This window comes from Halichoeres trimaculatus, unplaced genomic scaffold (genome assembly GCF_033239565.1).
Source record: "Halichoeres trimaculatus isolate MK-OKI-2021-1 unplaced genomic scaffold, fHalTri1.1 fHalTri1_scaffold_7, whole genome shotgun sequence".
In the NCBI taxonomy this organism is placed as follows: Eukaryota; Metazoa; Chordata; class Actinopteri; order Labriformes; family Labridae; genus Halichoeres; species Halichoeres trimaculatus.
The window spans coordinates 5,099,620-5,121,047 of record NW_027437185.1 but is presented as its reverse complement, the minus strand read 5'-3'; the positions used below and the strand labels follow the sequence as shown (position 1 = coordinate 5,121,047).

The window sequence follows — 21,428 nt, the reverse complement described above, 5'->3', positions numbered from 1 at the left end:
CATGGACTGTTTACCTCTAAGCGTGTTTAATGTTTTCTTTAATAAGTGAGATGTGTTAATGGGTTCAAATTATGATCAGAAATGACAAACTGGGTTTTGTCTTCAGTTAAATTCAAATTACCATTACTGAGAGTATTTTAATTGGAGCCCTCACTGCTGTGGGCAGCCAGAACAAGCAGCCTATTCTGTTGGGCACAGCCAGGCAGCCAATGCCATGGAGCACAGACAGCCAGCTGATCCATGCCATGGAGCATAGACACACTGGCCCCGTGTGACATGGTAATGTGCATCAGGGTCTCATATCCACAGCATTCACTCCTCATCCATGGATTTTCCTTTTGGATTTTGCAGATTATTGAGTTGAAACAACTTAAAACTTTAAGTTGGACTGATGCGAAATGTTGATTTGAGAAGATTTCAAATATTTAGTTTATTTGACCTATTAAGTTGTGTTAATTGAAATTGTTAATTTCTTTTCAAAGAGCTTAATTTATTTAGGTGTGACCAATTGAAGCAATTTAATTGGTCCAACTACTTCTTTTTATTAGTTGTAGCAACACAGAATTTCAAGCTGATATGATCAACAAAAATACATTGGTAACCTTTACTTAAATATTGAGTTGGACTGATTAAAAACATTACATCACTTCAACTGATTGAAGATTCCCTTTTTACAGTGTATGGAGCATTTTTATTCAGTTTGGGCATCTAACCCAATTCTAATCATAACATTTGGCTCCATGTAAACCCAGCTGCCAACTCATCGACTCTATCGCTACACGAAGTGAGTATTCAAACCCTATTATCAGTGGAGGAATTCTCACACTTCGTTCTGTGTTTAACATGATTCCCAGGAGTGAATGTTTCCTCATAATTATTTTGTCACTTCAGACCAAGTGGCTGTAAGAGAAAAAAAACAACAACTGAACAGTTTGTTCCTTTTTGTAATCATTTCCACACCAAAGCACTTAAAGCTACGACAGCCTGTGATTACTGTCAGAGCAGTTGGAGCTGGTGCTATAGTTGCTCGTGGGTGAACGATTTAAAGTGAGGAGGCGTTGGACAGGTTGATAAGCTTGTGTTGTCCAGAATGAACCAAACCTTCATAAACATCCAGCTCCGCATTATTTAAAGCTGCTACGACACTCAGTGTTTCTGAAGGATGCTCCAACAATCACATAACAGACTCTGTAGCTCTGCTCAGCTGTTTCTGAGTGCTGCACAGTACACCTGGAGAACAAAAGAATCACAACAGGACTTACGAAGCTCATTTGTGATTCTAAATTGTTCTAAGTTTATTTTAATTTCCTTTTTGGTCCTAGATACACTTAAGCTAACAGCCAGTGTGGAAAGGGCAAACCTGCTGCTGGCTCTGTTTGACATTCATCTTTACAGGTTACATTTGACAAGCTTTCAGCCACCAAAAAACCCCTGACCCGTTTCAAACCTCTGGCAGTGCTGATCCAGTGCTGCCCACCTCTGCTTCAGCTGTCTTTAGCTGAGTAGTCTGTTAAATAAAAAAAACAGCCCCCAGAAAGGTGTGTTTACCATTTAGTACAACACAGTTTGCGAAAATAGAAGATTTTGACCTAAACTGAATTAAATTTTAAAAAATGACATTACCAGGTATCGTAGCCTCCTGACTTGTTTTAATGAGCCCTAAACTAAACAAAAAAGAAAGACATATTGAGCTTTTCTCTGTCTTCAACCTGTCCCTCTGGTTCCTCTACTGGTGTTTTGGAAAACCCTTATTTTAGCCTCTGCCTCTTTATTTTAGCTGCTGTCTCTCTAAATCTCCCCACTCCTCAAATCCCCCCTCCCTCTGATTGGCTAGCCCCCTGAAGGCCTGTTAGGGGCAGAGCTATGAGCAGACCTTTTCTTTTTAGGCCCACTTATCCATTGTGTCATGACGCAGATCTTATATAGAGTGGATAATGTAGCTTTGCCTCTTAAACACTGTACGGTGTTAAAGCTATAATACCTCCATCACAGGCGCTGCCAATGGAGCCAGAGTCTGCGCAGAAGAGGCTGTGATGTATCTAACTGCCTCACCAACCACCGCCTCCTACAATGCTGCTTTTACAACGCTTTTATGCAAGAGGCACATTAGCAATACCTCCCCCACAGTCTCCATATTTTTTTTGAGTTTGTTGGTGACATAAACTTTTGGCTCTGGGCTGCTCCCCCTGGTGGATGTATTGGTTAACAGCAGTGCTAACATAAAGGACGCAAAGAAAGTATATGAGCAGTGAAGGTAACATCATTTTAAAAAGGACGGTACATTCTTGTTTGTAATGGGCGGATAAATGAGCCTTGAGAATGGAGTATTTAGATCAATTTACAGACAGTTTTCTACAACATATGGATATGTAGAGGTTTGGGTATAAATTTTAGGGTGAGCAAAGTTTACTTTTAATTTTTCTTGAAATAAGAGACATGTCTTAATACAAAAAACTAAACAAGAAAACATTCCTTAACCTCCTTTGAAGCACTTGCTTTTGTCCTTTTTTTAATCTTTTAATATTGTGAAATAAAATATTTCCCTGGACTTGCTAGGCTGTCTAGGACTTTTTTGTGTTTAGTAAAAAATAAGACACTTGCTTAGATCTCAGTTTGTGTGTCAGTGTAGAAAAATGAGCCTTTGTGGGCCAGTTGTTCTCTGATACTCAGTCTGTGCTGGTGTTGGTGTATGAGGACGTGTTGTTGATAACAATCAGAGGGTTTTGTTTTACAGATCATAACAAAGGACAGATTTCAAACCTCAGGGAGTGTTTAATAAGAACGTGTGAACAGAAGTGATAACGGGTTCAGGTTTGCTGTTCTGGTCATAAAGAGAACATCCTGGTGTCCTGAGGATACTCTAAATATATTAACACACCTCTGTTTCATCTGTCTGTGAGCGGAAAACAAACACTTTATGAGGAACATCATTTCTGTCATCACCTGCACACAACCTAGACCTCACTGAAGGCACAGAAATCACTTTGAGTTCTGCTTATTCAAACTGAATGGAGAAACACTTTCTCATGTCCTTAACTTTTTCTTCATGTGTGTTTCTTTATCAACACTGCACCCCCCCCCCCCCCCCCCCCCCCCCCCCATTCTTATATGTTTAGGTAGTTAGATAGTAATCAAATTTGATCATCTTTCCTCTATTATCTAGGGCGTGGTGGCCAAGTGGTAAGGCGTTGGTCTCGTAAACCAAAGATCATGGGTTCGACCCCCATCCATGCCTTTAAATGATCCAAGACATGACTTCATCTTCAGACTGAACCAATGTGTAACCCAAAAAAGCAACTGGGAGTTATATCGGAGACATTGGGTCGTCTCAATGCGTTAACTTCGTTCTTCCTCCGTCCTCTCTCCTCCACGACGTAGAAGTAGTTTCCCAGTCGCCATTTTGAAGACTGTCTCAAAGCAATAATTGCGCTCAGAGGAGAGAGGAGAGAGGAGAGAGGAGACTGATCGGAGGAGCGATGATCGAGGAGACACGAGAGCTGGCTTTGCCGAAGTATTTTCACCAAACGACATGCCCCCATATGGAATACCACTCTCTGATTGGATGCTGCAGCGGCTCAGACTTTACATGAAACTTCACAAACACAACAGAGTTTAATGAGAGAAAAGACGAGCTGAGGACAGGCACAGAGGATCGTTCAGAAACTGATCATAAATCTGGTAATTAAGTGTTCGCTGTGAGTTTAAAGCACAAAACACTGAACACAACCGTCATCAAAGCATTATAACAAAGGATTAATAGGCCTACAGAAAACTGACTGATGAAGAATATCTTCCTGAGACACAATAAGGTGGGTTATTTCAATAAGCTTCAGAGTTCACGATTAGATGGGCTCTAGTTAAATGCTAAATTATTCATGAATAATCTCACAATTACACATGTTATCGGAAAAGTGATCAGTGAGCTTCTAAACAGCACACAGAATAAACAGAGAGCAGGTTTTCTTCATGGTAACTTGTTTGATAAACTGGTTAAAGGAACAGTCAAATCACTGTTACTGTTTCTGTTTGATCAGAGTTATTACAGTGCACATGTGCAGACACATAAACAGCTGTTAGAGCTGACTGACAGATGATCCAGAGGTGATCAGCTGATGCCGTCATCAATGAAACACGTCGCTTCATGTGACGCTCTGGAGGAGAGGATGTCCCATTGCTCTAAAAACCAATCTCCTCCATCCTCTCTCCTCGCTTCTTGTCCTCGCGTCTCTCCATCATCTCTGGTGGGAGGGACTAAGACGCAAGTGAACGACGCATGTGGAGGAAGGAAGGATGGAACTTTGGAGCTTTGAGACGCACCCATTGAGATTCAGCCATTAACAAAGATCTTCACAATTTGGAAGATAAATTGTGAGTTTCTCCTCCTTCCTCACTTTGGCCACAGCCATCTCCTTTTTATTCCTGTTCTCACAAAAAAAACAAACAAAAAAAAACAGGTAGAGTGACGGAGCTAAAGGAAGCTGAACACAGCTACAATATGTTTTTCTCATGTTTTTTTAGTGGCTTTAACACTTAGGAAAAAGAGAACGAAGTGAGTAGAGTGACTGAATGTTTTAACAATTTGTGTCATTCACACTTCTGGGCTGGAACTCTCATCTTTACTTAACATGGAAGCAACTTGAGCTAACAACTTTATTCACATTAGGGGTGAAGACAACATTAGTTTCCCATTCTTGCGGGGTATAGGAAGGAGCCTCTTAAAGAGACTGTGAAGACTTTCTTAGTGATGTAGTGATGTTTGAGATATATGCCTGATCATAATCCACAATTTACAATGAGATTATCAGCACCAATATAGGCTGTTCCTAAATGATACTTCTCAGTTTCCTAACTGGCTTGGACAGGACCAGATTCATTTACAGCATGTCTAAGTCTCAATGACAACACCGCACCGGCTTATGAAGTTAAGCAGTGAGAAGAGAGATCTGTGTTTTTCTCTGCTGGAAACAATTTCTGTGATTAATGTTGTAGTGATGGTGGACACTGAAGCATAACAGTCAGACAGAAAAAGGACAGAAGAACAGATGAAAGATAAATAGAAGAGAGATAGAGCACAAGCTAAAGGCTAACACAGGAGCTAATCTGTTTGTGATAATGTTGATTCCAACCCACAGTCAGCAGTTATTCTGCAGTGGTCTGTTCAAACTTGAGAGTCAAGCAATAGAATGAAGAGTGAGGCTACGTTAACTCTGCTTGGTAGATGACCAGCAGGACATAATGTTAAACTGACTTGTCTCAAAGCACAGGGCTGTCAGCTGCGCTAAATATAACTGGCCACGAAATGGTTCAAACTGACAAAGTTTGCTTGTTGTCACCTTTCAAACAACATTGCTACATAACTGTTGATAAATACCTCACCCTATCCAGTAGTACCTGGTGGAAAGAACAAAGAGGTAGAGTCATGTCACATCTTCACGACAATGTGCGCGACACCCCAGAGGTGTTGCTGCAATCCACTTTGAGCAGATAGTCCCAAAAGTCCTTTCATCACTGTTATATGCAGGAGGGAAATGTCCCTGGGAAGTCTTCCAGTTGCTTCTTTGGGTTCAGCTTTTGTTCAGTCTGATGATGAATTCTTGTATTGTATCATTTAAAGGCATGGATGGGGGTTGAACCCATGATCTTTGGTTTACGAGACCAACGCCTTACCACTTGGCCACCACGCCCTGTTCTACTGTCTTCTCTGGAAGATTCATCACTCAGGTGTGTACTGCATTGGTCACTAAACCTGAGAACAAAACACGACCAAATGACCGTTCTGTTTCTGTAGTAACTAACACGTATGTTGATACAAACCTGAGAGCCAAAGAGCAAAGGCTGGTACACATTATAGGATTCTTTAAAGCTTCACACATTCAGAGAGCACACGCTTAATAACAAAAGACAGATCTTAGAGTGTGTGGTGTTCACTCCTGAGCAAACCACACACTAACAGATTCTTCATCAGAGCTTCAGCTTCTTTACGCTGAATATTACAAATCTCAGGTAGTAAAACGTGACTTCATTGTAAACAAACATGACGGACGTACGGGAAAAAGCAAAGATGTTTTGTTTTTGGAAAAAACACTCAAAAGGAAAGGGTTATGGAAAAGGTTGTGAAGACGGCAGGGATATGGATGTATGAATAACAATGCGAGTTGTAGGTGAGTAAAGTCATTTTAAGTATTACAGATAGATTTCTTACTTCCTCTTTTGTCAGTCAGCTGATTCAGCTCGCGTCTTGATTGGCTTTGCTCTGGTACACGTGACATTACATGTACGTGCTCGGCTCCTCTCAGGGCGCCCCACACACTACAAGATTTTTAGCCACAAATATTAAACATATTCATTAACTATGATCTCTCAATCGGAGGACTTCCTAACTTCTCACATTGCACAAAATCAGTCTTAACAAACCCCACATCATTGGAAAATCTCACACGATGTCATTTGCAAACATCAGATGATGAGGCCTTGGCTGGCTTTGATCGTAAGGGGGAGATCAGGACAGAAATCCACTTCATTGTTCTCCCTGCTCCTCTGCCGGTTTCCTCTGCACTCAGATGGGGCCATATTTTACTTGACCAAAAACACAAATAAACGTTCTCCCACCAAAAAAATCTGATATTGGTCTGCATTCACGCTTTATTTAGAGAATTTTCAGTGCGTTACTTTCACACAAAAACACCGCTAAATAAGGCTCTAGTTCTCATCGTGTCGTAAAACGGCGCTACCTCCGCTGCAGAGCCACAGTTGGCTACGAGGCACTCGTCTCCTAGTGTATCCGTCCGCGCGCACGGCGTGCCAGATACAAACAAATGCAGGTAGTCTGCCAGGACGAAGAGACACGATGAGAACTAGAGCCTTATTTAGCGGTGTTTTTGTGTGAAAGTAACGCGCTGAAAATTCTCTAAATAAAGCGTGAATGCAGAGCCATATCAGAGTTTTTCGGTGGGAGTCCGTTTATTTGTGTTTTTGGTCAAGTAAAAAATGGCCCCGCCTGAGTGCAGAGGAAACCTGCAGAGGAGCAGGGAGGGGGTGTTTGGTGCGAGCGCTCTGGGCTTCTGCTGCACAAAAACACTGCTGTAGGGGTAATTTCTGCCCTAAACCTTGTGATAGGACCCAACTTGTTCCATCCTGGAGTATCACTTTAAGTCTTGTATTGTAACATCTAAAGGCATGGATGGGGGTTGAACCCATGATCTTTGGTTTACGAGACCAACGCCTTACCACTTGGCCACCACGCCCCCTGTTGGCATGTTTACCCTTTGTCATACAACTGCTGGACTTTTCTTCAAGATTTATCACTCAGCTGGCTCCCTCACTGGTCACTCAACCTGAGAACAATTCAGGCCTGTAGGCACGGGAGCACATGACCATTCCATCTCTGTAGCAACCAAGATGTATGTGGATAAGGCTAAGTGAATCTGTTTTTGGTATTATTCCTTTGTTGTAACAATGCTTTTTGGAACAAAGCATAAAGTGAAGGAAAGCCTGTTTATTTCTCTTTTAGATGGAGCCTCAGTTGTAAGGAAAATGCATCTAAAGAATGAGAACCCTGACAAAGGTCACAGGCAAAACCCCGGAAATAAAGTTTTTCAATTCAAGTGTTAGAGCCTTTCAGACTTTTTTCATTTCTGTGCACTTTGGTGAAGCTGTTCCTGCTCTCTGATCCCAAAAAGAGACAAATTTTGATTTATCAGACCACATGACAGTTTTCCACTTTGCTTCAGGCGCTTCTGCTTCAGATAAAGATGGCTAAGATAAAATAAATAAGAAGTACTAAACAGCCATCAGTGAAGGTAGGAGCCCTGAGAAAACGTTTTTTGTACCCGTCGGTATGTGTGATGGCGTTTGGTCTGAGCAGCTCCAGATGCAGCCTCTGATTTCTCTCCTTTTTCCCTCTTAAGTCATTCTTTCCTGTGAGGCAACTTCATTTCCTCCCCACACCTCCTTCTCCATCCCTCCATCCTCTGCTCCCAATGCGTAGAATTAGCATTTTGTTTACTGCTGTGGCAGTAAAGTCAGTGAATTTAAAGACTGAGATTAAATGAAGGAGCCGGCTGAAGTGGAGGAGACACGCCTCGTCTGCTCACACTGAAGTGTTTTCTTTTCTTCTCTGTTGTTGACAAGAGATGTTGGAGGCGGAGAAGAGCCTGAGAGAGAAGGGAAGAAGGAAAACAGAGTGGAAAATGAGAGTCATTTAGTACCTATGGTTTATGGGCCTTGTTTTTGTTTATTGTGCTTAACATCACAGTGTGGCTGAGGCTCCTGTCTGAATTAACAGCAGACATAAAAAAGAGGGAGAACAAAGGAAGTGAGGACAGCGTGAGAGGGATGCTAAGCAAGAAATGTTTTATTTCTGTCTGACAGATTTCAGTCAAAGCTTCACTCAGATGAAAAGTGTTTCATCACTCCTCTTTATGTCGCATTAAGGCTCAGAGCTGACTGTAACAAACACTTCTCCTCAAACAGATGGAGTTTACACACTTCCACTGCTAATATTTCTGCCAACAGTGGGAAATGATCACAACATTTCACCTCTGACACCTGGCATGTTCACTCTGATATATTAGATCTGTGCTCCATATAGCACAGACCAACTGTCTGCTCTCCACATGGCATGACTTTCTGTGGCATGGATGAACTGTTCTGAAAACCATGAGTTACTGTAACTTGAAAAGGCAGTTTTTATTAATATAGTTAGTTAAACTGAAAAATGTGAGTTGTAAGAGTGTGCATTGTTTGCAATACGGTTAGTAATACGGTTAGTAGTTTCACCCAGAGAAGTTAAAACAATAAAAATGTATGAGTTAACAACTTATTCACCTCTTCAACCCTTGCATTCTCCTCCCTGCTGCTGGAGAGATTTCTCTCCAGCAGCAGGGAGGGGGCGGGAAGGAGGTTTGGGGGTATCTGCTCCGGTGGACCAATCAGGTCAGACTTGCTCCTGATTGGTCAGCAAAGGAGATCGCTGACATCAGCAAACCTCCAAAATCCAAACAGCTTCTTTTAGGTCAGGATTTTACATTCACAAGCACTACTAAGTACAGGTGTTGTCATTAAATATCACATTTTGTGGGCTGGGAGGAAAGCCAGAGACCCATAAATTTCACTTTAAGACTTAAAGTGATTTTTGCACAATATGGTACCTTTAAAAAGTACAAAAGCAACATACATCGCCTCATGTGGATTCTGGGTGTCTCATTTAATGCACTGCATTGGTTTGGGAAAGCATAATACAGACTTTAAAGACAGAAGTTTGAACGTTGCTGGAATGAAGGGATTTGATTTGAGCTGTAAATCATGTAAAGCTACTACACCAGGATAAAGCAGTTAAGAAAGCTCAGTACCTGCTCTTTAAAGAATAAACAACACACACAGACTGACACACAGGTGGCAGTGAACTCCAAGGAGCTGACGTGAACATCTGGAGCAGTTTGTGTTTCAGTGTTTTGCCTGAGGACACTCTGACATGTGAGCAGCCCTGAGGCCTTTCAGGTTGGAGCGTGTTTCTTTTGGAGTCCGAAACCTGGACTTTTCAATTTGTCCTGTTTGTGTGAAGAGAAGAGAGGCTGCAGGGCAAAGAGTGTTTTTCAACTGTACAGACTTATACTGAGAGGTAATCAAGGTGAAACAGGTCACAGCTGCTGCTTCTTATGAAGACAACCTTTCAACAGAGTCAGACTTGTTGATCTAAACCCCAGGATCTCTCTAACTCATAAACTAAAAAAATTATCCTTTTGAACTAAATGTAGTCGTTAAGAAGTAACTGCGCAGCGCACTCCATAGCAGCTGATGACATGGGAAACCACATGTTCCTGCAGGAATCACAGCTATGACAACCTACTTTCATGATAATTAATCAGCATGTTAAACTCACCTGGCCCTCCCTAAACTTTAACACCTTCAGTCCATACCTTCTCCTTTCTGTTGGTGGTCTTATAGAAAGGATGTGTTGTGTCGAACCGCGCTTAGCCCCAGCTTGGATCAGTGTGGCTTGAAAAAGCGTCTCTGAAAATCAGCTGAGCCTCGTTAGTGGAACGAGTTGCAGCTAAGATTAAAGTGGACGGTCATTCAAGACACGGTTACGATAGCCCAGGGTTTTTTTTAGCCAGCTTCATGGAATACCCCCTAGGAGCCAGAACATGAAGATTTATTATGCAATGACTGGATACTCTGATTGTTTTTGCATGTCACTTGCTGCTTGGTACGATCTGCTCTGCAGGGGAACTTGTAGATCATCTCAAAGATGAAGATTAAGTCTTGTATTGTATCATTTAAAGGCATGGATGGGGATCGAACCCATGATCTTTGGTTTACGAGACCATCGCCTTACCACTTAGCCACCACACCCTATGTATATATACCAACAAGAAATGACACAATCAACTTTTTTGATCATTTCAGGCACACCAGGTGGGAAACTACAGTGCACTGTGTTTTTCTATACAGTCAGTGTGAGCGCACTTATGCTCAAAAAAGTGTGCAAGAGGGACAATGACAAGGGTTAGTATGTCCAAATCAAAAATATGTTTTAAACTTTTCAAAATATTTTAGCCGTTTGTTTTAATATGCCTTTTTTTTTCTTTTACAAAAAAATGTACAGAAGCTGGATCAGCCTGTGATTTCAATTTTTGTGCTTTTATTTGGTTACGTGATGTTAAATCAGGCTCTCAATTATTTGTCAGTTTTTGTTTACGCTGAGTGTTTTTGTTATGTAATCATTTTCTCAACAAGACTGGCGATCAGTCCAGGGTGTACCCCGCCTCTTGCCCAATGACTGCTGGGATAGGCTCCACCCACCCGTGACCCTGAACAGGATAAGCGGTATAAAAAATAGATGGATGGATGGTCTCAACAACTGTCCAAACACACAGACAACCTCTAAGGTCCCTTGTTCCTGGGAAAAGTTCTTGCTGTCAGCAAGCACCTCAACATGAGAACATGCCTGGTTCTGCTCAAGATCTCTGTCTGTTAAAGGAAAAACGTCTTTTGAAGTGTCCTTCTCATGGTGGATCCAGATGAAATCAGATCCAGTTCTGCCTCTTGGATAGGATTGAAACTTGTCCCAGCTAGATAATATAATAAAAAGTACAGTTTAGACCTGCTGTATTTATAAAAGGTCTTGAGATACACTTTTTTATAGCTATATGAATAAAGACTGACTGACTTCTTGACAATTGTATATGGAGATTTTTCAGTCTGCAGCTGATGTAAATTCACCAAGGTATAGATTTGCATTTTTCTTTAGTTATCAATTGATTCATTATTTTATGCTGGCGTTCTGGCTGGAGATTAGCTTCTGTTTCAGAGTAAGTGGGCTGGACACTTACCTTGCCCAGACAAGGTAAGCTAGGTGACCCATCCTGTGTGAGCTTTTCAAATGGGCTTTGAGAAATGTTCTGCACACTTTATCACCTTCCACCGAAAGGCACCTGTTTCTATAAAGTAAACAAAAATGGGACTCTGCCGCTTTCTTCCAACTTTTCTAACTTCACCTCCAATACATTAACGCTCTGCTAACAGACAAAGTGTAAACCGCTGCTTCTTTGTGTGCAATTGCCAATTAGCGTGAAACAGGCAAAAAACAAAAAACATTTCAAATCTGCACAAAATAGTTAGTTTATATATGACATTGACTGGCAAAGACAAAAAAACGAAAGAAAAAAACGAAAGACATTTTTCTCTTACTCTTTAAACTCACAATACAGTTTAAGGTAGTGATTGTCTCTTGTTTTTGCAAAGTCTTTTATTTTTTTCTTATTTCAGTTCATGAAAATGTTTCTTCACACTTTCGTTTTAGTTGTTTCCTTAGTTTTCATGAACTGTAATGACCTTGGGTTGGACAGACCGCAGCTGTTGAGAGCTGTTTGACTGTCCTGTGTCGTATATCAGTCTCAGCTCCTCAGACATGCAGACATACGTCATACTGTTAGATACAAAACCAGAAATCCTCTTTCATGCTTTAACTTAGTAGGATAGGGTAAGCTTTGCTCAACAAAACTTAGAAACAAGGGTGCTGGCTCCAAAACACTGATAAACAACAAACCGATCAGCACTTGTCTCAACGTTTTACAGTTTTTATTTAAAGTAAATAAATACAGCAAAAGAAAACTGACCCATTTTAGCCCAAGGCATTCATGGGGTTTTCAAAACGCCTGTGGATGTGATAGCAATAAACAAGCAACGGCGTGAACTTGTATTTTTTTTTTATTGTATTTTTTTTTACACAGTGAAAGACATATTTCAGATAGATAGCATGAAGTGCAGGCAGGCAGAAACTCTATTTGCCTCCACACAAATAATATTTAAACAGCACAAATAAAAATTCCAACTTTTCACACAAATAAAAACACCACATTTTAAAATAAAAGGTCTCCAAGTGATTTACCAAAATTCTCTTTGTTTAAAATTATAAAAGAATAAAGCATTTTCATCAAAAAAAAAATGTACCAGGTAAAATGTAAGTATTCAAACTCTGGATTGAGATGATAGTTCCAAAAATATCTTTTTTGTTTGTTTTGTTTGTTTTTTACAGGCGAGAGTCTGTTCACAAATGTCAAAAAGCAAAGGCAAAGGTAACAGAGATCTGACAGGAAAGAATGGGAACGTGGTCAAGGAATGCTGGTCAAACCCAGTTCTCTTCCAAACTTCAAGTATGACTGTTTGAGAAGTTTGTTTATTCAAAAAAGTCATTCTTTTATTTATATTACTTAAAGATCTCTAGTCTGTTGTTGATACTGATCTGCTTGTTCTGGATGAGGGTTGGTGACTAATATGTAGAACTGGTCCCAGCTCTTTGGCAGACCATCACTTTCTCAGTCACAGTCAAGGGAAGACTCTGGCCTGAATAAAACGAGAACAGAACTTAAACTACTTTTAACAGTTTAATTAACAGATGAGATACTGCTACATTTAGTGTACATTAACAGAATGATAAACCCTGTGGTGGACTTGATTTGGTCCCACACTGAGAATCACACAGCGACTTGACATGTTTATGATAGCACAACACATTATGTCAGTACACCGAGTCTTAACAGCACACAACACATCTGTGACAAAATCAATTAAATAACATTATTTCCTTACAGAATGACCTGAACGCTGGTGAGCAATGCAACATGGTATGGTGTGATGGGACATGTGGTTTTCAGACCTGTCACTTGTTGGACATGGACAGGAGGGAGTTAAATAATTAAGTTTCTGAAGCTAATGAGTGCAGTCAAACAGGAGGGAAACACAAGGACAGGATGTGAAACTTAACCAGACACACAGAGAGCAAAAAGAAAAAAAATCACAACAGGAAACACGGGTGAAAACATAAAGATCACAACCAATCAGACAAAGCAAAACTCCTGGCACAAAGAAAAGCTAAATCCACAAACAACAGGTACAATATATGTCCCAACATATTGGTCAAAGGGTAAACTTGTATCTATTTATATATCATTTAACTTATTTACAAGTATTGTTTGTGCTATATTCAAATTTACAATCTCCACTCAATTAAGCATCTGTAAGTATGCACAAACACACAAGAACATGTTTTAGTTATAATCGTAAATTAACTCAGGTAGTAAGAGCTTATCTTAAAATAAGCCTAATAATCTGCGTTTCTCATGTGATTGACAGAATGCAGCAGCCACAGTGCGATCAATGGTTTCTGCTGTTGTGCACCTTAAGCCCTGTATCCACCAAAAGGCGCGGTATGGATCAGTACACTGTGGTAGAGCTTGGATCACTGGTCCTGTTTGCATTTCCACAGCCAACCATGCCCTTCTTGGTGAGCGGTGTGTAAGTCTAACGCTGATAGCTGCTCCAGCTATGTAATAGCATGGCGGCATGGCAGCACAAAACGGTGTACCCCGCTATAAATGCAAAGAAAAAAAAAAAAACCCATGTCATTTCAACAGCAGTTCACACTTTTTCGTGATGCCAAACCAAAAGAAAATGATCTTCAGTGTCGGCTGAAGATTTTAACATGGCAGGGTTGTGTGTTCTTTATCACCCCCGTCACACGGGAAGTGATGTCTCTTTGGAGCAAAGTCACCAAAAAAAAAACAACTGCAGTATTTCTAGCACCGCCTTGGGATTAGAAAAGTATATCTGGCACCCTGACAGTAGGGTACCAAAAAGTGGGACAATACAGGTTGGTAATCTAGGGGCCTGTTCGGGTTTTAGTCAAAGGAAACACAACAAAATGCACTGTAAAAAGGGAATCTTCAATAAGTTGAAGTGCTGAAATTTTTTTCATCCATCCAACTCAATATCTTTAAGTTAAGGTTTCCAATATTTTGTGGCTTATATCAACTTGAAACTCTGCATTGCTACAACTAAAAAAAGAAGTAGTTGGATCAACTTAAATGAATTGCTTCGATTGGTCACACCCAAATAAATTAAGTTCTTTGAAATGAAATTAACAAGTTCATTTAACCCAACTTAATAGGTCAAATAAATTGAATATTTTAACTCTTCTCAAATCAACATTTTGCATCGATCCAACTCAAAGTTTTATGTTGTTTCAACTCAATAATCTGCAAAACCCAAAAGGAAAAACCATAGATGAGGAGGGAATGCTGTGGATATGAGAACCTGCTGCACATTAAGGTACCACGCAGGGACAGTGTGTCTGTGCTCCATGGCACGGACCAGCTGGCTGTCTGTGCTCCACCTGCTCTTCGACATAGGCTACCTAGCTGAGCCCCACGGCATAGGCTGCCTGGCTGTACCCCAGGGTATAGGCTGCTTATCTTGTCTGCCTGAGCTCCAATTAAAATACTCTCAGTAATGGTAATTTGAATATAACTGAAGACAAAACCCAGTTTGTCATTTCTAATCATAACTTTAGCTCATCAACACATCTCATTTATTAACGTATAAAACATGATTAAAGGTACACGGTCCATGCCACAGGGCACAGACAGCAGGTCCATGCCATGTGGCGCACAGAAAGCCTGTGCTCTTGGCAGGTTAACATCTTAATGTACAGCGGGGTCTAATATCCACTGCATTCCCTCCTCACTCATGGTTTGAAATAACTCAATGCAACAGGATGTAAAGTAAACTTTACAAGTAGACATAAAGTAAACTCGACTTAAGACTATTAGTTATTTTTACTAACCTTTCTAGTGTAATTGGTTTCCTAGATTCTTTTAAGTAAGCTCAACTTGTCACATTTTTACAGTGCAATAAAGTATTAAAACAGCTCACCAGATTTTACTTTGAGGTTTTTGCAGATTATTGAGTTGAAACAACTGAAAACCTTAAGTTGGACTGATGCAAAATGTTGATTTGAGAACAAACAAATTTTCAAGTTAATTTGACTTCATCAATTGTGTTGATGTAACTTATTAACTTCATTTCAAAGAACTTAATTTATTTAGGTGTGACCAATTGAAGCAATAATTTACATTGGTCCAACTGTTTTCTTTTTTCAGTGTGTGTCCGGAACCAAGACAAACCGAACTGAACTGCTTGGTGGAAACAGGGCTTAAGACAACTATCAGCATGTGTCAGTAATTACACTATGACCCCACTTTATCACATTGTTGTTAACAATAACAATCTGTGCCTATGTTTGGGTCAATACAGTAGTTTACCTGCTAACATAATCAGTTTGTTTCTGGTTTTTTTTTTGTTTTGTTTTTTTGTTTTTTTGTTTTTCTGTGGAAGGGAAACATAATAAAAGAATGTGTTAATAATGTCATCTTAAAAATCTTTGTTATAACATGAAGTTCCACAAAGGCGACTTCTGAACATTCTTTGACTCTGTTCTTCTACTTCCTTATACTTCATTAGTTTGTCAAATCAGAGGCAACATGATTTATCATGTTACAATCCAGAAGATTAAACTGTGTTGACGCCTGCATTATGACACGAGGTTTACATTTACAGCATGATACAGATCATAAATAAATAAGATTTTAAAAAGCATAAAGCCTGCTAGTCACACATGTAGAATAAAATATAAACACCACTGACACAAAACATACAATAACTTCCATCCATGGCCCCAGTAATACACTATCTAACTTTCTCGCCTATGAATTCTATAGCTTAGCATTCTTAGCTTGACAGTTAGCTGGATGTAGCTTTCATTTGATAGCTTAAGAAGAAGTCAAAGTTAGCTGTGTTTATTTTAGCCTGCTAGCTCAATAAACAAGTTGAAGGTGTCCTTAAGTGCAGGACTCGACAGGAGCAGGACAGACTGAGCTGTTCCAGGCTGAATTAGCTCTGGTACACCTTAATGACTGTACATGGTTCCTGTCAAAAGTAGGAATAAAACAGAGGTGGAAGAGTCTGCAGAGTGTGTAGAAAGACAGAGCATTCCGCACTCTGATGATGCTAGCTCACAGACAGGTGATGATGGACCTGACACTGTGTCAGATCCCTGAGGAGATTAGACAGCAGCACTGACAGTCACCTCCACCTGTTAGATGAAGCCCTCCTCTTCCTCTTCCTCTTCCTCTTCCTCCAAGTAACATGGTCCAGTCAGAGCCTCTCCACATGCAGCCTGCTGCTGCCCCTTCAGGCCTCTGACAGAGATCACCAACATCTGAAGAGAGAAGAAAGCACGAAGCAGAGGTTATGGTAAACACTAATGTTCAAAGAAGGTGGATAAAGAAGGAAATTTCAGTCTTTGATAGTGACTCAAAGACATGGTCAAAATGAGCTTTCTGAAGCCGTTATCATCCTCTCAAAGCTGAAGGGAAAACACACTCAAAAAAGGAACTTTGGTGTTTGTTCAATCAGCATAAATAAAACATGTAGCTTCTACTAGATTATTTCATGTTCAGTGGTTAAACATGATTAAAACATGTTGTTTCAGCATGATGTGCAAAATTGTTAAAACAACAAGATCACTGTATGTTAACTCAACCTAATTGGTTTATGTAGGAATCCCATCTGCAACACCTCTCCAGAGCAGGAGGTGGCAGTAATGTGCAATAGTCCCTATTCATCAGAGAGCAGAGCCAGAGGATTACCTGCTCTGTAAAAATCTGTCAATCAGTTGAAGTGATGTAATTTTTTTAATCAATCCATCTCAATATTTAAGTCAAGGTTTCCAATGTATTTTTGTGGATCTTATCAATTTGAAATTCTGCGTTGCTACAACTAATAAAAGAAGTAGTTGGACCAACTTAAATGAATTACTTCAATTGGTCACACCTAAATAAATTAAGTTCTTTGAAATGAAATTAACAAGTTTTATCAACCCAACTTAATAGGTCAAATAAATTGAATATTTTAGTTCTTCTCAAATCAACATTTTGCATCGATCCAACTCAAAGTTTTAAGTTGTTTCAACTCAATAATCTGCAAAACCTAAAAGGAAAAACCGTGGGTGAGGAGGGAACACTGTGGATATGAGACTCTGATGCACATTAAGATACCACGCAGGGACTGTGTGTCTGTGCTCCATGGCATGGACCAGCTGCCTGTCTGTGGGACAGTGTGCTAACTGGCTGGCTGTCTGTGCTACACAGCATAAGCTGCTTGGCTGTGCCCCATGGCATTGGCTACTTGGCTCTGCTCCATGGCATAGGCTGCTTGTCCTGGCTGCCTGGCCGTCTGTGCTCCATGACAGTGAGGGCTCCAATTAAAATACTCTCAGTAATGGTAATTTGAATATAACTGAAGACAAAACCCAGTTTGTCATCTCTGATCATAATTTTAGCCCATCAACACATCTCATTTATTAACATATAAAATATTAAACATGCTAAAAAGTACACGGTCCATGCCACAGGGCACAGACAGCAAGTCCATGCAATGTGAAGCACAGAAAGCTTGTGCCCTTGGCAGGTTAACATCTTAATGTACAGCGGGGTCTTATATCCACTGCATTCCCTCCTCACTCACGGTTTATTGCAAAAGGTTTATTGCAGTTGTAACCCAGGTAAAATTAAACCTTCAGCTGCCTCTCAGCATAATCTCAGGTGCGTCATGACGTCACGCTGTATGTCATGCGGTCAGGTGACCGGGCGTAGCAAATTAAAACGGCGCAGGCCGGGAGGGAAATACACAGTTCAATCGATCGTGGATAGAGCCCTCTCTGGAGACGATTGCTGCAGGTAAATACATCCATAAAAGTCTATTTTTGCCATTTATCCTCACTTCAACTAAACTAACATAACATAAAATCACAGGAAGCCAACTACCAGCGCCGACGACGGGCCGATCGCGTTGATTTAACTCTGGAACCGGTGAGTTCTGAAACTTAGCTCCGCTTAGCCTAGCCAGCTCCATTGATTTACCTGGAGCGGTTAGCATGGTCTTTTATGCCTGATTTCTCAACATGTGTTTAACCAAATGAAACGCACTTTATGTCGATTCATTGTTGAAGTATTCTTTGTATGTGATTGTCATTTAGTAGCTATTTGTTGCACTTTGATGCTCCAAACGTATCATTGTTTGGGTCATTGTTACCCGTGCTTCAAGGCACTTTAAAGCCACACTTGAGCTGCTATGATGCATCGATGCACTTTGACAACTTTATACGAATGCAGTATGATGTTTGTATTACAGTGATGGTATAATATTGTACAATATGAGATTATTTTTTACTTAAGTATGATGCAACCTGCATTATTTATGCTGTGAATTGATTAGACGTCTTGTGAATGAAATGAACTTATGTGTGCACACAAAGAGTTTACTCTGGTCCTGTTACTTTTTATTCAGGCCAGGTTTGATGGCGAGCTATGAGCCTATGATGAATCCAGTGACTTCTATGAGCCTATGATGAATCCAGTGACTTCTATGAGCCTATGATGAATCCAGTGACTTCTATGAGCCTATGATGAATCCATTGACTACTGTGAGCCTGTGATGAATCCATTGCCTTCTGTGAGCCTGTGATGAATCCATGATCGGTTAGGTCACAAACCCCAGGCATCCTGCTCTGCCCAATCCATCCTCCTGCTCTGGCCGGGCTGGTAGGAGGCTTCTTGCAGCCGCCTTTCTTTATTTCATTCTTTCTTCTTTCTTTCATTCTCCTTTGTCCTAGAACCCTCAATTCACGCACTCACGCCTCACACTAACACGTCCCCGAGGGAACAAAAGGACTGAACTTTACGTGGGAAGAATTCAGTGATCGAACGCTCTGTATTTATGAACTGGTGTCAAGCTTCTATTGTTTATTGTGCAATTGTTGTTTTTTTTTGTCATGTGTGTCTTTATAATATATGATGATCATCAAAACATACTTGTCTCAGTCTCTCTCTCTCCGCTCCTTGAGTCAAACTAAGAGTCTTCTGATATATTAGCCTTACCAATCTCTTAACTGTTCATGTGATACACATGTTACACAGTCAAGGCAACACAATATAATGTAGTTCGATGAACATGGGTTTAGTTGTGATCTCTTAGAAAATTTGAGTAAAATCTACTATGTGTCTTTGAGTTACAACAACGAATGTTATTAATTTGAAAGAACTTAAAGATAACATGTACATTAAGATTAAATAAATTATCTAGATCTAGATAAAGATATTGCGTGCAACTGCTTAAATTAATAAAATTGGGTAAATTCAACAAAACATTTTTTTCAGTGAACTAATAAAAAGAAGTAGTTGGACCAACTTAAATTAATTGCTTCAATCGGTAACACCTTAATTAATTAAGTTATTTGAAATTAAATTAACAAGTTCAATTAACACAACTTAACAAGTCAAATGAATTAAATATTTTAATTCTTCTCACATCAATATTTTGCATTAATCCAACATAAAATTTTAAGTTGATTCAACTCAATAATCTGTAAAACCCAAAAGGAAAAACCGTGGGTGAGGAGGGAACACTGTGGATATGAGACTCTGATGCACATTAAGATACCAAGCAGGGACAGTGTGTCTGTGCTCCATGGCATGGACCAGCTGCCTCTCTGTGGTCCACTGCACTGGCAAGCTGTCTGTCCTCCACAGCATAGGCTGCTTGACTGTGCCCCATGGCATTGGCTGCCTGGCTGTGCTCCACGGCATAGGCTACTTGTCCTGGCTGCCTGGCCATCTGTGCTCCATGACATAGGCTGCTTGTCCTGGCTGCCTGGCCGTCTGTGCTCCACGACAGTGAGGGCTCCAATTATGGTAATTTGAATATAACTGAAGACAAAACCCAGTTTGTCATTTCTGATCATAGTTTTAGCCCATCAACACATCTGATTTATTAACATATAAAACATTAAACGTGCTTCAAGGTACACGGTCCATGCCACAGGGCACAGACAGCAGGTCCATGCCATGGGGAGCACAGAAAACCAGTGCACTTGGCCAGTTAACATCTTACTGTACAGCTGGGTCTAATATCCACTGCACTCCCTCCTCACTCACGGTTTGAAATGATTCAATTCAATAATTCAATACAATTGAGTTCGATGAACATGGCTTTAGTTGTGATCTCTTAAGAAATTTGAGTAAAATCTACTATGTGTATTTGAGTTACAACAACAAATGTTATTAATTTGAAATAACTTAAAGATAACATGTACATTAAGATTAAGTAAATTATCTAGATCTAGATAAAGATATTGCGTGCAACTGCTAAAATTAATAGAATTGGGTAAATTCAACAAAACATTTTTTTCAGTGCACCGTTCTTGTTCATCACTTCAAAAATTGGTTTGGGCATACTGATGTGAGTGTTTCCAGGAAACTTTTGGGAACATTGCTCCAAGTGGTGAAGATGGCTTCACGAAGGGCATCAACTGTCTGGAACTGACGGCCATTTTTATAAACTTCCCACACCATCCATCCCCAAATGTTCTCTATTGGATTTAAATCAGGGGACCATGTGGGATGGTCCAAAGAGTGATGTTATTCTCCCTGAAGAAGTCCTTCATCAAGCCAGCATTGTGACCTGCAGCGTTGTCCTGTCGAAAAACCAGCTGTTACCACACAGACCAGGGCCCTCAGTCATGAAGGATGCCTGCTCCAACATCTGCACGTCACCAGCCGCTGTTTGACCACCCTGCACCACCTGAAGCTCCAGTGTTCACTGAATGAAAAAGCCCCAGATCATGATGGACCCCCTCCACTGTGCCGGGCAGAAAACATCTCAAGTGGGATCTTCTTGTCATGCCAGTAACGTTGAAGCCATCTGGACCATCAAGATGAATTTTTTTCTCCTCAGAGAATCAAACTTTTTTCCACCTTTCAGTGTCCCATGTTTGATGCTCCCTGGCAAAGTCTAAACGGGCAGTTTTGTGGCGTCGAAGGAGACAAAGTCTTTGATTTTGTTTTTTTTGTTTTTGAAACCCTTTTGCCGCAGATGCCATCTGATGGTTATTGCGCTGCAGTTGGCTCCAGTAAAGGCCTTAATTTGGGTGGAGGACCACCCTGTGTCTTGACGGACAGCCAATTGGATCCTCTGGCTCAGCGCAGGTGTCATTTTTTGGGTCTACCACTTGACTTTTTTGTTTCATAATG

General features: G+C 40.5%; 1 long non-coding RNA gene and 4 other non-coding genes across 5 annotated transcripts; 2 read left to right on the top strand and 3 right to left on the bottom strand.

Moving 5' to 3' along the window:
* Nucleotides 1-3,163: 3,163 nt before the first annotated feature.
* trnat-cgu (transfer RNA threonine (anticodon CGU)) lies at nucleotides 3,164-3,235 on the top strand. The gene has a single exon. It is a non-coding gene; the product is annotated as a tRNA-Thr (tRNA).
* Nucleotides 3,236-5,612: 2,377 nt separating this feature from the next.
* trnat-cgu (transfer RNA threonine (anticodon CGU)) lies at nucleotides 5,613-5,684 on the bottom strand. Its single transcript has one exon. It is a non-coding gene; the product is annotated as a tRNA-Thr (tRNA).
* Nucleotides 5,685-7,172: 1,488 nt separating this feature from the next.
* On the bottom strand, nucleotides 7,173-7,244 carry trnat-cgu (transfer RNA threonine (anticodon CGU)). Its single transcript has one exon. It is a non-coding gene; the product is annotated as a tRNA-Thr (tRNA).
* Nucleotides 7,245-10,281: 3,037 nt separating this feature from the next.
* Nucleotides 10,282-10,353, bottom strand: trnat-cgu (transfer RNA threonine (anticodon CGU)). Its single transcript has one exon. It is a non-coding gene; the product is annotated as a tRNA-Thr (tRNA).
* Nucleotides 10,354-18,008: 7,655 nt separating this feature from the next.
* LOC141793991 (uncharacterized) lies at nucleotides 18,009-19,061 on the top strand. Its single transcript, XR_012598453.1, has 3 exons — nucleotides 18,009-18,077; nucleotides 18,153-18,209; nucleotides 18,688-19,061. It is a non-coding gene; the product is annotated as an uncharacterized LOC141793991 (long non-coding RNA).
* The last annotated feature ends 2,367 nt before the right edge of the window (nucleotides 19,062-21,428 follow it).